Raw genomic sequence first — 12,979 nt, forward strand, 5'->3', positions numbered from 1 at the left:
CTTGAGGTCAGGAGTTTGAGACCAGCCTGACCAACATGGTGAAACCCCGTCTCTACTAAAAACACAAAAAATTAGCCAGGCATGGTGGCACACGCCTGTACTCCCAGTTTCTTGGGAGCCTGAGGTGGCAGAATCGCTTGAACCTAGAAAGCAGAGGTTGCAGTGAGCCGAGATTGCGCCATTGCATTCCAGCCTGGACAACAGAGCAAGACTTCATCTCAAAAAAAAAAAAAAAAGTATATATATATAAAATAACTAGTTTATAGCCACAGTAACAGGGCCAGGACTTGAACCCTCGTGTGATTTGAAACTTGTGTCCTGTTCTCACAAAGAGAAGTCTCTTGTACAAAAAAGTTCACATTTGGCCCTCTTTGAGTCATCATTTTTTTAAACCATCAACTTTGTTAAGATATACTTTTCAATTTTTTTTTTTTTTTTTAGGATGGAGCAATCTTTTATTTTTACACAATTTGACAAGGTGGTTTTCCATAAACAGCCTTTCCAGTGGAGAACAGAGAACATGAAAATCAGCTTCCAGACATCAGCAGCCGCTGTGCTCAGGGCCGAGGCTCCGGCTTGCCCACGTGGTGAGGTGGAGGGGTGTCACACTTCCCTTCCTTTATCAGCTTATCCTGCTGCTTCCTGATGGTACTCACACATCTCATCATTTTCTGCCGAAGTAGACACTATGAAATCATCATATTCTCTCTTGCACTCTTTCTCTGCCTGGATACCACCAACTCCATGTGCACATTCTATCCATTCTTTTTCAACAGCAGGAATCTCGTGGGGCTGTTCAGCACTTTGGATTGTCAACCATTGATCTATGTTAAGGCCAAACCTTTTCTGCGCGTCCAAGAAAGGCATGGCATTCTGATGCTCCTGCCCTTGTCTCTGCTTCTGGCCTCTGCTTCAGGATGACTCTACTTTTCAAATTTTTATATGACACAAATCTGAAAAGAATAGTTAACTAATATGTTACATTGCTAAATCTGTTTTAACAAAGAGCTCAACACACAGGAATAATGAACCCAAATTAGATACATGTAATATAGACCAGCGCAAAGGGGATGATTTATTTTAATCTTGGTCTCAGTAAGAAAAAAAATTACAGATATTAGTTGACCACAGACAGCATGATAATGTTTCCCCCAAATTAATGATCAGGTGCCCTCTTACCCAGAGGGAGGAAAACAGTTCTAGCATTGAACTTTGTAACTTTCAGGTAATATCTACAACATGAGAAGTCTCCAGGAGGCAAGACAGCTTGTAAGGTTGTGGAGAGGGGCCTCTTGAAGCTTTCATATGGGTTAGAAACATGTCAGGTTCAGCTGAGGAACTTTTCTGAAAGTACCTAAGGCTGGGCACCCTCCTTCTGATAGTACCCACCCACCCTGTATAGTGCCATACCTATCTGCTATGATAGATCTGTTCACAGGCATCTACTTTAAAATATTAAAATGTATTTTAAAAATGTTTACTCAGTGTGGTCTAGTACATTACTATATACTTTGTATCTTATACTCCCCCAAACTTTTTCCAATATCCCAAGTAAAGGCCATTTATCTATCAAAATAGAAACAGACACTAAAAATTACACAGTGGGAGAAAAATGTCAATGTATCTTTTGTATACTGTGGCCATAATTGAGCAACATATTAACTTAAATATCTTGGCATAAAATCAATAATTGAGAAGCCAGGGTTTAAATATCATAATAAAATGTTTAAAAGCTTAAAAGTAAGATTTTAGAGGCAGACAGATTGACAGATCTTTTTTTTTTTCTGCATTGTTCTCTGTCAGCTTTTTTTGTTTTGTTTTGATTTTGGGTTTTTTTGTTTCTGTTTTTGTTTTGTTTTTTTGAGACATGGTTTCATTCTGTTGCCCAGGCTGGAGTGAAGTGGCACAATCAACCTTACTGTAGCTTCAACCTCCTGGGCTTAAGCCATCGTCCTACATCAGTCCCCCGAGTAGCTGGGACTTCAGGTGTACATCACCATGTCCGACCAATTTTTGTATTTTTAGCAGAGACAGTTTCGCCATCTTGAGACCAGGCTAGTCTCAAACTCCTGGGCTCAAATGATCTGCACACCTCTGGATCCCAAAGTGCTAGGATTACAAGCATGAGCCACTGCACCCAGTCCCTTTACAAGGACTTTGACCTTGATAAGCTTAGTGACCTCGGCCTCTTTAAACCTCAGGTTTCTCATCTGCAAAATGGGACAGTAATCGTTCCTCAACTTAAATCTCAGCTTCATCACTTCTAGCTATACAGCCTTGGGTAGATGCTTAATCTCTCTCTGTCTTTATTTCTTCATTTACAAAATGGCATAACAATAATATCTACTTCATAAGGTTGTAGAAAGGAGTAAATGAGTTAATATATCCAAAATGGTTAAATAAATCATAGCTATTATTGAAGTAATTAGCAATTTATTGAAGTTAACCTTCAATAAATCATAGCTATTATTAACCCTCTCTTCACAATGGAGATTATATAACCTGCCCTATGTATTTGTAGGACTCTTAGAAGAATCATATAATGTGATGAATGAAGAATTATTTTCCAAACTGAAACTCCAACTGAATATTGGCTAGTATTTGTATCAGGCAGAAATTCACAAAAGTTTTGTATAAACTTAAACTTAGGATTTAATATTTCTAGTTTGTGTAGTTAGATCACTTACCAGGCATGTTTGAGCACTTGCAATGGATTCCAAAATTATTTGATAAAATTTTACCTATGTATTGTAAATATATACTAAGACATTTACATTTTCGGAAAACTTCAGGAACAATCCATAAGTTGTAAATTTCAAAACAATTTTTTTAATGATCTCCCTTTGAGGCTTCAACGTAGAAAGCAAACAACTGATTTTGGTTTTGTTTCTGTTTCCCCAGTCGTACCTGAAATTGTTTTTAGTTGACTTTATTTACTAACCTTAGAAAAAAGAAATCGTTCGTTCACAGAAAGTAATAGCTCTGAGATTCCAAAACCACTGGCAGCAGAGATCTTTTGCTAGCCACCATTAGCTGAAACATCTTCTAAAACATGATTTTGAGTTGTACTTTTAAAGTCAATCTTGCTATGTTTTGAGACTTCTACAATGGATTTCTCTGTTTTTTGCTGTTTAATAAACAGCATTTTGAATTCACGTTTGAAGTCCCTTTAGAATTTCAACAAAAAATCAACAACATTAGTGTGTTGTTTGTTTTGCTTTCTCTTCTTCTGTTTCACATAAACAGTTCAAAAGTCAAAATTCCACCGACAAAGCTAAAATTCATTGGGGCCAATATTATCAAATTATTATACATATAGAATGGCTTTTCTAAACTGAGTAGAAAAAACAAAGAAGAAGTCTTGTATCAAAAGCATCTTTAAAGGACTTGTTTTCATTTGTTATCATAGTACCCAACCAATGAAAAGTCATGCTGTCTCAAAATTTATTGGATTTACTGAACTGTGTCTTCAAAGAAAAGGTGGTTTTATGAAGGAAAGGAACTAGCTTTTCTTTTTCCTGATCAGAAGATTATCTAGTTTGAAGTGAACTGTTATCTCAAAATAAATGAGAAGCAGCAATATAAGCTAAGTGAAAACCCAGGAGACAATGCTTGCTTTGAACTGAAAGTGGAGGCAGCATTATACAATGTGTAAATGCCTGGCAAGACCATCAAACAGGGGTCTCCTTCAGCGCAATGGAGCATGGTAAATTCACACCCTATTTGAAAACCATCAAAGCCTCAAAAAAGGAAATTTGTTTTCAAATGCCCTGGGGTGGTGATGATGCCCTTGATTTCACAGAAACCAAAAAAAAAAAAAAAAAAACAATGAAACAAAACTTTTTTGTTGCTTGTCAGTTGTACAAGTCCAGCTACATTGCTCAAAATTATCTCCTAGTAGGTTAAAAATAATAATAATCAACTTGTCATTGGGAAAGAAAGTAGGTATGTAACAAATATTACCATCAAAGACCTCTTAAGTAGATAATTTAAAGCAAAGAGCAATCATAAAGACTCATAAAAACAAAAGGCTCTTAAATCTTTTTTTTTTTTTTTTTCTTGAGATGGAGTCTTCCTCTGTCACCAGGCTGGAGTGCAGTGGCACGATCTCGGCTCACTGCAAACTCTGACTCCCTGGTTCAAGTGATTCTCCTGCCTCAGCCTCCTGAGTAGCTGGGATTAGAGGCAGGCACCACCATGCCCAACTAATTTTTGTATTTTTAGTGGAGACGGGGTTTCACCAAGTTGGCCAGTATGGTCTCGATCTCCTGACGTCATGATCTGCCTGCCTTGGCCTCCCAAAGTGCTGGGATTACAGGCGTGAGCCACCACACCTGGCCCAAATACTTTTTTTTAACCACAGAAGGTAGGTACTTGAGATATTTAGTCTACTTTTAAAATAATTTTTACATAGCTACTCTGAGGTCACCTATTGCTAGAAAATGAAAGTTTAGACTATCTTAGATTAAAGACAGATTGTGTCATTTAGATTTGCCAACCCTTTACTACCGTAAGAATGAGTCTAGTTATTCTTGAAGAGGAAGGAAAAGAAGAGAAAAAGTCACAGTTACTCCAAATCCATATATCCTACTTCTTCCTATAGCCATTATAAGAGCCTGCCTTTTAAACTGCCGAAGTTATCCCCAAGAGTTAGATCGTGTGGCTTTACCAAAAAAAAAAAGCCTTTAAAATTGTCTTTTTCTCTTATAAAGGCAAAAGGACCATTGAAAAAAGAATCCTATGGCTCCATTTCCAAAAAAAGGAGATAGTATCCTGAATGCAGAATGCATCCACTCCACAGTTTAAACCAGAATAACTTTGAAATTTTCCCCAAATAACTTTTTAAAGAAAGAAGAAAAGCTAGAATTATATATACACTCCCCAGTAAACAAGAGAATAATCTTTCTGCTGAAGGTAAAAATACTCTGTGATTGGGTCCAATTTAAACTTGGACTTCCAACAGCATTTTGGCTCCAGGAAATAATATGTTAAAGAATAGAAAGAATGCCAATTTAAGGCATCAACATTTAATTCTCATTACCAAAATTATAATCATAGGAGGGAGAGCTTCTAAAATTAGAACTCAAAATAACTGTTGAGCTGAACTCAACTTCAAAGGCAGTACTAAGCATTTAATTAGGCTATTTCTGCAAGGAAAGAGCTGGTAAATCAATATAATCTAATAAGCTTTTGGCCAGGGCAAGGGACAAGTGATCACAATTGCTTGCCATGTGTTTACTCTTCAGGCCTTTTTTTGGGCAAGTTCCACTAAAGAACAATACAATCAAAGGGGAAAGAGCAGAGAGAATTTTTTTAATGGAAGAATTCTGGCTTTAGGACACTATTTTATGTATTGAAGATATATAAACCTCCTTTGGAAATTCGCCCTAACTGTACAGTTTGAGCTTCATATGTTTGATAAACGGTTGTTTTTTCTCTCACCTATTAAACAGAGAGAACAGGATGACCTGAACATTCATGGTTTTAAAGTATAGCACGTGAATCTGTGAAAGTTAGGGGCTTTTCTGCTTTGATTCAGGATAGCACAAAGAGGAACTGGCTTACATTACAACCAGAGGAAAATATTTTTGACTTTAAATAACTCACTTAGCTTTGTCTCTTTTTATTGTTTGTAAAACAAAAGAGTTAGATTTAATATTTGCTAATCTTGTTTGCTCTTGAGTATGGTTTATATGTATGATATATGTCATATATATATTATATAAAGCGAATATATAGATACATAAAGAAAAAATTATTCTGACACTTAAAACAGTAAGGAAGGCTTTATTCAAGGCTATTGCAATAGGTGTCAAGACCATTATGATAGAGGTGAGAGATGAGATTCAACTCACTAATTGTATAGCAAAAACAAACAGCAATTTATAGCCATCAATCAGAATAAGGAGGTCAATGAATGAAAAATTACTAAGAGGAGGTATCAAGGGTAGAGGATCTTTGCTATACCAACCTAACAGGATTTTTGCTGAAGGCAGGTTGGAGTGATCAGATATTAAGAATTTGATCAGGTTTTAGCCTGGGAAATTCTCCCTAACCTGACTCAGCAGGATTCTTGCAAACGGGCTATGCAGACCCAACAAAGACAGGGACCAAGGTCAAGGCCTATCAGAGGAGCCTAACTAAAGTTTGGTCTTTGTCAGTTCTTCTCGTTCAAAGAAAGAAGAGATATTTTTCTTTCCTCTAAATAGTACAAATTTATTTATACTTCTTTTGTTCATTAAGCACCAGATGAACCATCTGTTGGGACTTGGTAGTAAAGAATATTTGCTGGATAGTGCAAACCATCAGACACTTAATGAGGATAAGTTCCATGAAAATAAAAAGAAAAAATAAGTTTAGTGGTCAGAGCAGTCTACAAGCCCAGTTTTTAAATCCATAGCACAACCCGTAAAGGATATTTCTAGACGTTGGCTTTAGATGGTAAAGTGAGGACAGAAGTGACAACCCAGCAGATTTCTTGGCTTGAAGTTTGCACACTTTTGGCGATATCATAGACATCAGTGTCATAGCCACGGTTATATCCCAAGCAGAGCACGAGAGAGTCTGACTTCAGCTCACCAGGCTTTTTGGATAGTCCCAGTAAGGATCTGTGCACTCAGGTTTGGGTTCTGCCATAGTCCTTTTTATGCATCTCTGAAACAGTTCTTTTTCATTGAAAACAAAGCCCTCTGACCTGTAGCTGGTTGCAAGTATTTTCAGAAAGCATCAGAGTAAAATAATAACTATCTATGATGACTTAGATAAGACTTACAGTGGCCATAGTTAAAAAGGTTATGAGAGTTCATTTGACAAGAAAATCTGGTAATTTCTATAGCATACAACATTTCAAAATAATAACTGGCATGTGACTAATAAAATTATGCTTACTAAGCATATCATAGGCAGCTAAGTTATTAACAACTTTCTAGGAACTATATAATTGCTAACATATTTGTATTAATACCTTATATCCACACAAATATGAATGCTTAACCCAGGGAAGAGTAAGCATCTCTTCTTATTTGACAACATTTCTCATGCAATTTAATATATACAATAAACATCACTTTTTAAAAAGCATTTCTCCTTTTACAAGGTGAAAGAATAAATCATTTGAGACTTTCCAGGGGCCCTATGTGAAATCTCAAAATTATTAGGATTTTATTTGAGGAAGGAAATATATCAAAAGTGTCAAAAGTCTTGGACACTTGACTAAATAAGATACTAGGTCACTGTGAAACAGTACTTAACAATTACCTATTTAACCAAAGTGACAATACAAGATTTCAAAAGTAACTATAGGAGGTAAAATAATTGTAAAAAAACTTAGCTCTTTTATTTTTTTATTTATTTTATTTTTGTGTTTTTATTTATTTATTTTTGAGATAGGGTTTCACCCTGTCACCAGGCTAGAGTTCAGTGGCATGATCTTGGCTCACCGCAACCTCCACCTCCTGGATTCAAGCAATTCTCCTTCTTCAGCCTCCCGAGTAACTGGGATTACAGGCACCCACCACCATGTCCAGCTAATTTTGCATTTTCAGTAGAGACAGGGTTTCATGATGTTGGCCAGGCTGGTCTCAAACTCCTGACCTCAGGTGATCCACCCACCTCCGTCTCCCAAAGTGCTAGGATTGCAGGCGTGAGCCACTGCACTTGGCCAATGTTAGCTCTTTTAAAAGTGAGATACTTGGTTCTCTTAAATAATCGAGGGAATAATATAAGTTATCAAAAAACACAAGAAATTATTCTGATAAGACACAAAATGTTTGTTTCCTAGGTAGATTATTCAAAAGGTAAAGAAAAACCTTTTATAATATCATATTAAGAGCAGACCAATATTCTAAAAAAATTTCATCCAAAAAAACTTTATAAATAAATCCATCAAATCTTAGCTTGACCATATGAAATCACTTTTCCCCACCTTCCTTTTCTGTAAACCTTCTACAAGTTAATAATAAATTTACACTTATTCTTATTAGTCAGTGTTTCAGTAATTTATCTTATAAATTGATAATATTTATTACAAAATTTACTTTAGCATAGGTCAAAGGTTGCACATTTCTGCAATGATTTTGGAAACTATTTTTACTTTATAGATACCATAAAACACAAATATTGTTGAAAAGTCTCTTCATAAAACTTTTACTCCATGTATGTCAACTTAATACATGTTCTTAAAAAGTTCTCCTTAAATTGTTCATGAAAATTTTATGAGACATTAAACAAAACTAGTCATCATTTTGAGTTATTTCCCTGTTAACTGTTTTTATAATACATGCATGTTAGGAAAGTATCAAAATAATTACAATAGAAAAAAACCTTTAAATTTAAATACATGTGCCTATGTTTTATTTACTACTGTGCTTTGATATATATATCAAGCCATTAATACTCATTTGTACTGCATTTTCACTTGTACACTTGTTCTTAGGTTGAATTTATAGTTTTTATAATCTTAAACATCTAGTAGCTGTAATATCACCTTATTTGACTATTAAACCCAAATAGAATAAAAATATGTGTTCATATTATTCTTTATTCTGATAACTGAGAAGGTATACCTATTTTTATTAAACCAACAATAACCAACTAGTTGTATTAGTCCATTTTACATTGCTATGAAGAAATACCTGAGGCTGGGTAATTTATAAAGAATAGAGGTTTATTTTGGCTCACAGTTCTGCAGACTGCACAAGAAGCATAGTGCTGGTATCTGCTTCTGGTGAGGCCTCAAGAAGCTTCCACTCACAGTGAAAGGGAAGGGGAGCCAGCATGTCAGATGATGAGAGAGGGAGCAAGAGAGAGGAGAAGTCCCAGTATCTTTAACAGCCAGATCTTGGGTAAACTCATACTGTAAGAAGGGTACCAAGCCATTCATGAGGGATCTGTTCACATGACTCAGACACTCCCAGCAAACCCCAACTGCAACACTGGGAACCATATTTCCAAATAAGATTTTGAAAGGGACAAATATCCGAACTATATCAGTAGTCTTACTCAAATCACATAAATTTGAAAAACATTTGGGTTACTTTCTATATTTCTTGAGTTGTAAGAGTATTTCATTTCTAATACAAAATTACTTAGCCTTCAGTCAATTTGAACAGTTTTTTTTTTTTTTTAGGAATTTTATAAATAAGCTTGCTAATACAATCAGGAGGAAGAAAAATATCGCATGTATATAACCTACATACATGCACATATAAACATACAGGCAGACACAAATGGAGACCTCAATACTTCATTTTTAAATTTTAGCTATGACACAGGCAAATAAAATAATGCAAAACTCACTAGTTTATGTAAGATAGTTGGCTCTCATCTTTCTCTGAATTGTGTTTTTGGCAGATGAAACAAATTAAGATGACCTGCTTAAGATGATAACTAGTTCTTTTTGGCACTATTTACAGAGGAAACTCTTAAGATTTTCATTTGCTTTGATGTGTAATCTTATGGAGGCTGTAGATTAAATTTTGGGTATTGAACCTTTTGGAAATACCAAGTGATTGGTTGTTTCCAAAGCCCATCTGAGGGGGTAAAATTTATGCCTATTTTAAATTAGTTTTTTTTTTCTCTCTGTCCTTTAAGCTTCAGATTGTTGTGTTGGGGGCTTCTGAATCCCTTGAGAGCCCCTTGTGGCGACAAGGGACCCAAATTTCAAGTGACTGTAGGGAGTTAAGCCCCTGGACTAGGGTTAAACAGCTGGACTGCTTAACTGGAGTTAAGCAGACTGGACTGAAAGTCTGGCAGGAGCACACAGAGAAATAGAGGAGGTTGGGTCTTTAAAGACGGGCATATCAAAGGTTTCAAGAAAGCTGATGGGAAGATCGAAGGTAGTAAAGGAGAAAGAGAAGGGAAGAGAAGATGTCCTAGATGAGCTAGTGTGGGTAGATAGTAAGAGAATGAAGTTCCAAATTATCCTTAGTGAAGTCACGCCAACAAGAAAGGAAGCAGACAGAGTTGGTGGAGCATGTCGTTGGGAGGGTTTGAGGAGGTGGTTGAGTTTTAGTAGACTGAGAATTTTCTATGGGAGAAACAGGATGCAATAGAGAGAACAGAGAGGCCTCACAAAGAGCCAGAAAAAAAAAAAAAAATCTAGCCAACGAGTCAAGGAGTGCATCCCCACTTGAAACAAGGAGCCAGGAAGGAATTCCAGCCTAGGAGATATCTTTCAGACAAAGATAGCATACCCAGAGTCTTAAAATCCAAACCTGTCCTTTCTGTGCTTCAGTGGACAGTGATTTGGGGCACTGGCTCCAGAGTGGGACCCACTAGGGCTTCCTGAAAGACCTCAAAGATGTGCAGTTGGGGTCTTGAGTGAGACACCTGGGGGTTCAATGAGAAATCTGATTCCATCCCAGTTTGGGTATTGTAACTGTTAAAGAAAACCTCATCCAGATAGCAGTTAGAGCAGTTTAAACAGATTTTATTCATAAAATATTGCAATAGGGGGAAAGAGGCTAAAGGATAGAACTGAATACAGCAAAGACAAATGGAGATTGACAGCCAACAAGCAGAATGACGTCAGTGAATGGAAAACTACTACGAGAAAACATCAAGGGTGGGAGAGTTCTTTCTAAGCCAATTTAACAAAATTATTGCTGAAGGCAAGCCTGGGTGATAGATATCAAGGTTGGGGCATGAAAAATTTCATCAGATTATGAGGGTGAGACATTCTCCCTAAATTGATTCAGTAGGATTCTTGCTACAAGTGGGCTATGCAGATCCAGCAAAGACAGGGACCAAGGTAAAGGCTTAGTAGAGAAGAGGGCTCAGAGGAGCCTGACTCAAATTTGGTTGGGGAATCTTTGTCAATACGTAGGTTGGGAAACTAAGGCAGACAGGAGATTGGCATTAAAAGAAACAACAACTGCACTTCAGCATTAGAGACACATTGGGATGCCTCCATATGAGTGGTGGCAGATAAAGCAAATGTTTTTTCAAGCACCTGAACCAGGGACAAAAATGTGAGCTAATTCAATAATCTAAACTGGATGCGGAATTGAATTCATTAAAGTCTGAACTCACAGCTAACTAAGCAACAGTACCGCAGTGTCAGGGAACAGAAGAGTGTTCCTGTTCTCATAGTTAATGGGCTCAAAAGGAAGTCTGAGGGGTGTTAAAAGATAAATTTAATCTACAGCCATACCACCCTGAACACGCCTGATCTCTGATCTCAGAAGCTAAGCACGGTCAGGCCTGGTTAGTACTTGGATGGGAGACCGACTGGGAATACCGGGTGCTGTAGGCTTATAAAAAATTATTTAAAAAAAGATTTTTTAAAAAAAGATAAATTTAGGCACATCAACATTTTAAAGAGTTTCTTGAGTAGACAATGATTTAGGAATCAGATGGCTCCAAACCAGAAGTGTTTCAGAGGGGCCTCCCAAGGGCACAAGCGGAAGGCTTTTACTATCAGAAGCAAGGCCAAGAAATTATTTGATTAGTTAAAATGCAACAAACAGCAATCTTATTTCCATCATTCCACTAGGAAGTCACTAGTTAGAGGTTAGTAGTTTCTGATTGGTTAAGCTTAAGTTTGTTTCTCTAGAATAGTTATACTGAGTTGGGTTTCCGTTTGCTTAAGTAGAAACCCAGAGCCCTGCAGCTGCTTCAGTCTAATGCTCTCCCAATTAATTTAAGGAAATGATGGAAACATTTTTGTTTTTATTTTTTTGAAACAGGGTCTCACTCTGTTGCCCAGGCTGGAGTTCAGTGGTACAATCAATCATGGCTCAGGCTGGAGTTCAGGGGTACAATCATGACTTACTGCAGCCTCGACCCCCTGGGATCAAGCAGTTCTCCCACCTCAACCTCCGAGTAGCTGGGGCACAGGTGCATGCCACCACACCAGCTAATTAAAACAAACAAACAAACGAACATTTTTTTAGAGCTGGGATCTCGCTATGTTGCCCAGGCTGGTCTCAAAATCCCAGGCTCAAGTGATCTTCCTGTCTTGGCCTCCTGAAGTGTCAGGGTTATAGGCATAAACCACCACACCAGGCCAGAAGGAAACTTTTGCCATCTTTACTATGTTCTGTGGGGAAAAAAAATGACCAAAAGTTCTCAAGAATACTTCTGGGCAGAGACTAGATGAAGGGAGACGGCTAAACAGCCTCTGCTCTGACTCTGCACTTAGACCTTCCCCCTTTCCCAGCCAGCTTCTCCTACCTGATATCCGTCCCACTTCCAGGTCTGCCCATGCGGGCTGCTGTCACAGACAAATCGCTCTGGTTGTGTTTTGTATATTACTTCATTGGAGTTACTGTTACATGAGGACAAATGCAGAATGCAGCCCGCTAAGTGGCAAATGCTGCATCTTGAGCCAGACTCACCAGAAAGAAATCAATCCCCAACTTCATGCTACACCTGATTTAAAACACAAATTCCCTCTTTAGCAGTCTTAAAATTGTACTTGTCATGGGCCTTCAAGGACTGTCTAGTCCAGAGTTACTCAAACTCTCTTGAACATCAGAATTACTGGGCCACTTTTCAAAAATGCAAATTAGTAAGTCCTACTCCCAGAAATTCTGATTAGGTCAGTCTTGGTTGGTACTCTGTAATGTGCATTTGTAATAAGGCTTCCAGGAATATGCATTTTTAAGAAGGCTTCCAGGAGATTTGGATGTGTTCTCTGAAAAATCCTGTCTAGTTAAAATTACAAATGTCAAAAACTCCTTTGAATTCCAATAACCTTGTTATCTAGATCAGACTGAAAGTATTAGACCTATTACAGGACAGTGCGAAAATGAGGAGTGAGTAATCACATGGGAATAAATCAAATGAGGATATCTCTAAACCATGAAAATGTGGGAATACAATTTACTTATAAACCTCTTTTATAAAATGTAAGTTTTGAGAGTTTTTCTTAAACTAAAACCTCTTGCTGTAATTGGAAGGAAGGAACGTCGTTGCAAAGCCAGCAACTGAAACCTCTACTATGTACCAATATAGTAAGGTTCCTGATCCACCACAG

The 12,979-nt window shown here is 37.2% G+C and overlaps 2 pseudogenes; one reads left to right on the plus strand and one right to left on the minus strand.

The window, feature by feature from the left end:
• Window positions 1–422: 422 nt before the first annotated feature.
• On the minus strand, window positions 423–917 carry LOC116530054 (annotated as a pseudogene).
• A 10,221-nt stretch (window positions 918–11,138) lies between these two features.
• Window positions 11,139–11,254, plus strand: LOC116530055 (annotated as a pseudogene).
• The last annotated feature ends 1,725 nt before the right edge of the window (window positions 11,255–12,979 follow it).

This window comes from Sapajus apella, unplaced genomic scaffold (assembly GCF_009761245.1).
Source record: "Sapajus apella isolate SASKATOON/1434 unplaced genomic scaffold, GSC_monkey_1.0 scaffold64, whole genome shotgun sequence".
Classification (NCBI taxonomy): domain Eukaryota; kingdom Metazoa; phylum Chordata; class Mammalia; order Primates; family Cebidae; genus Sapajus; species Sapajus apella.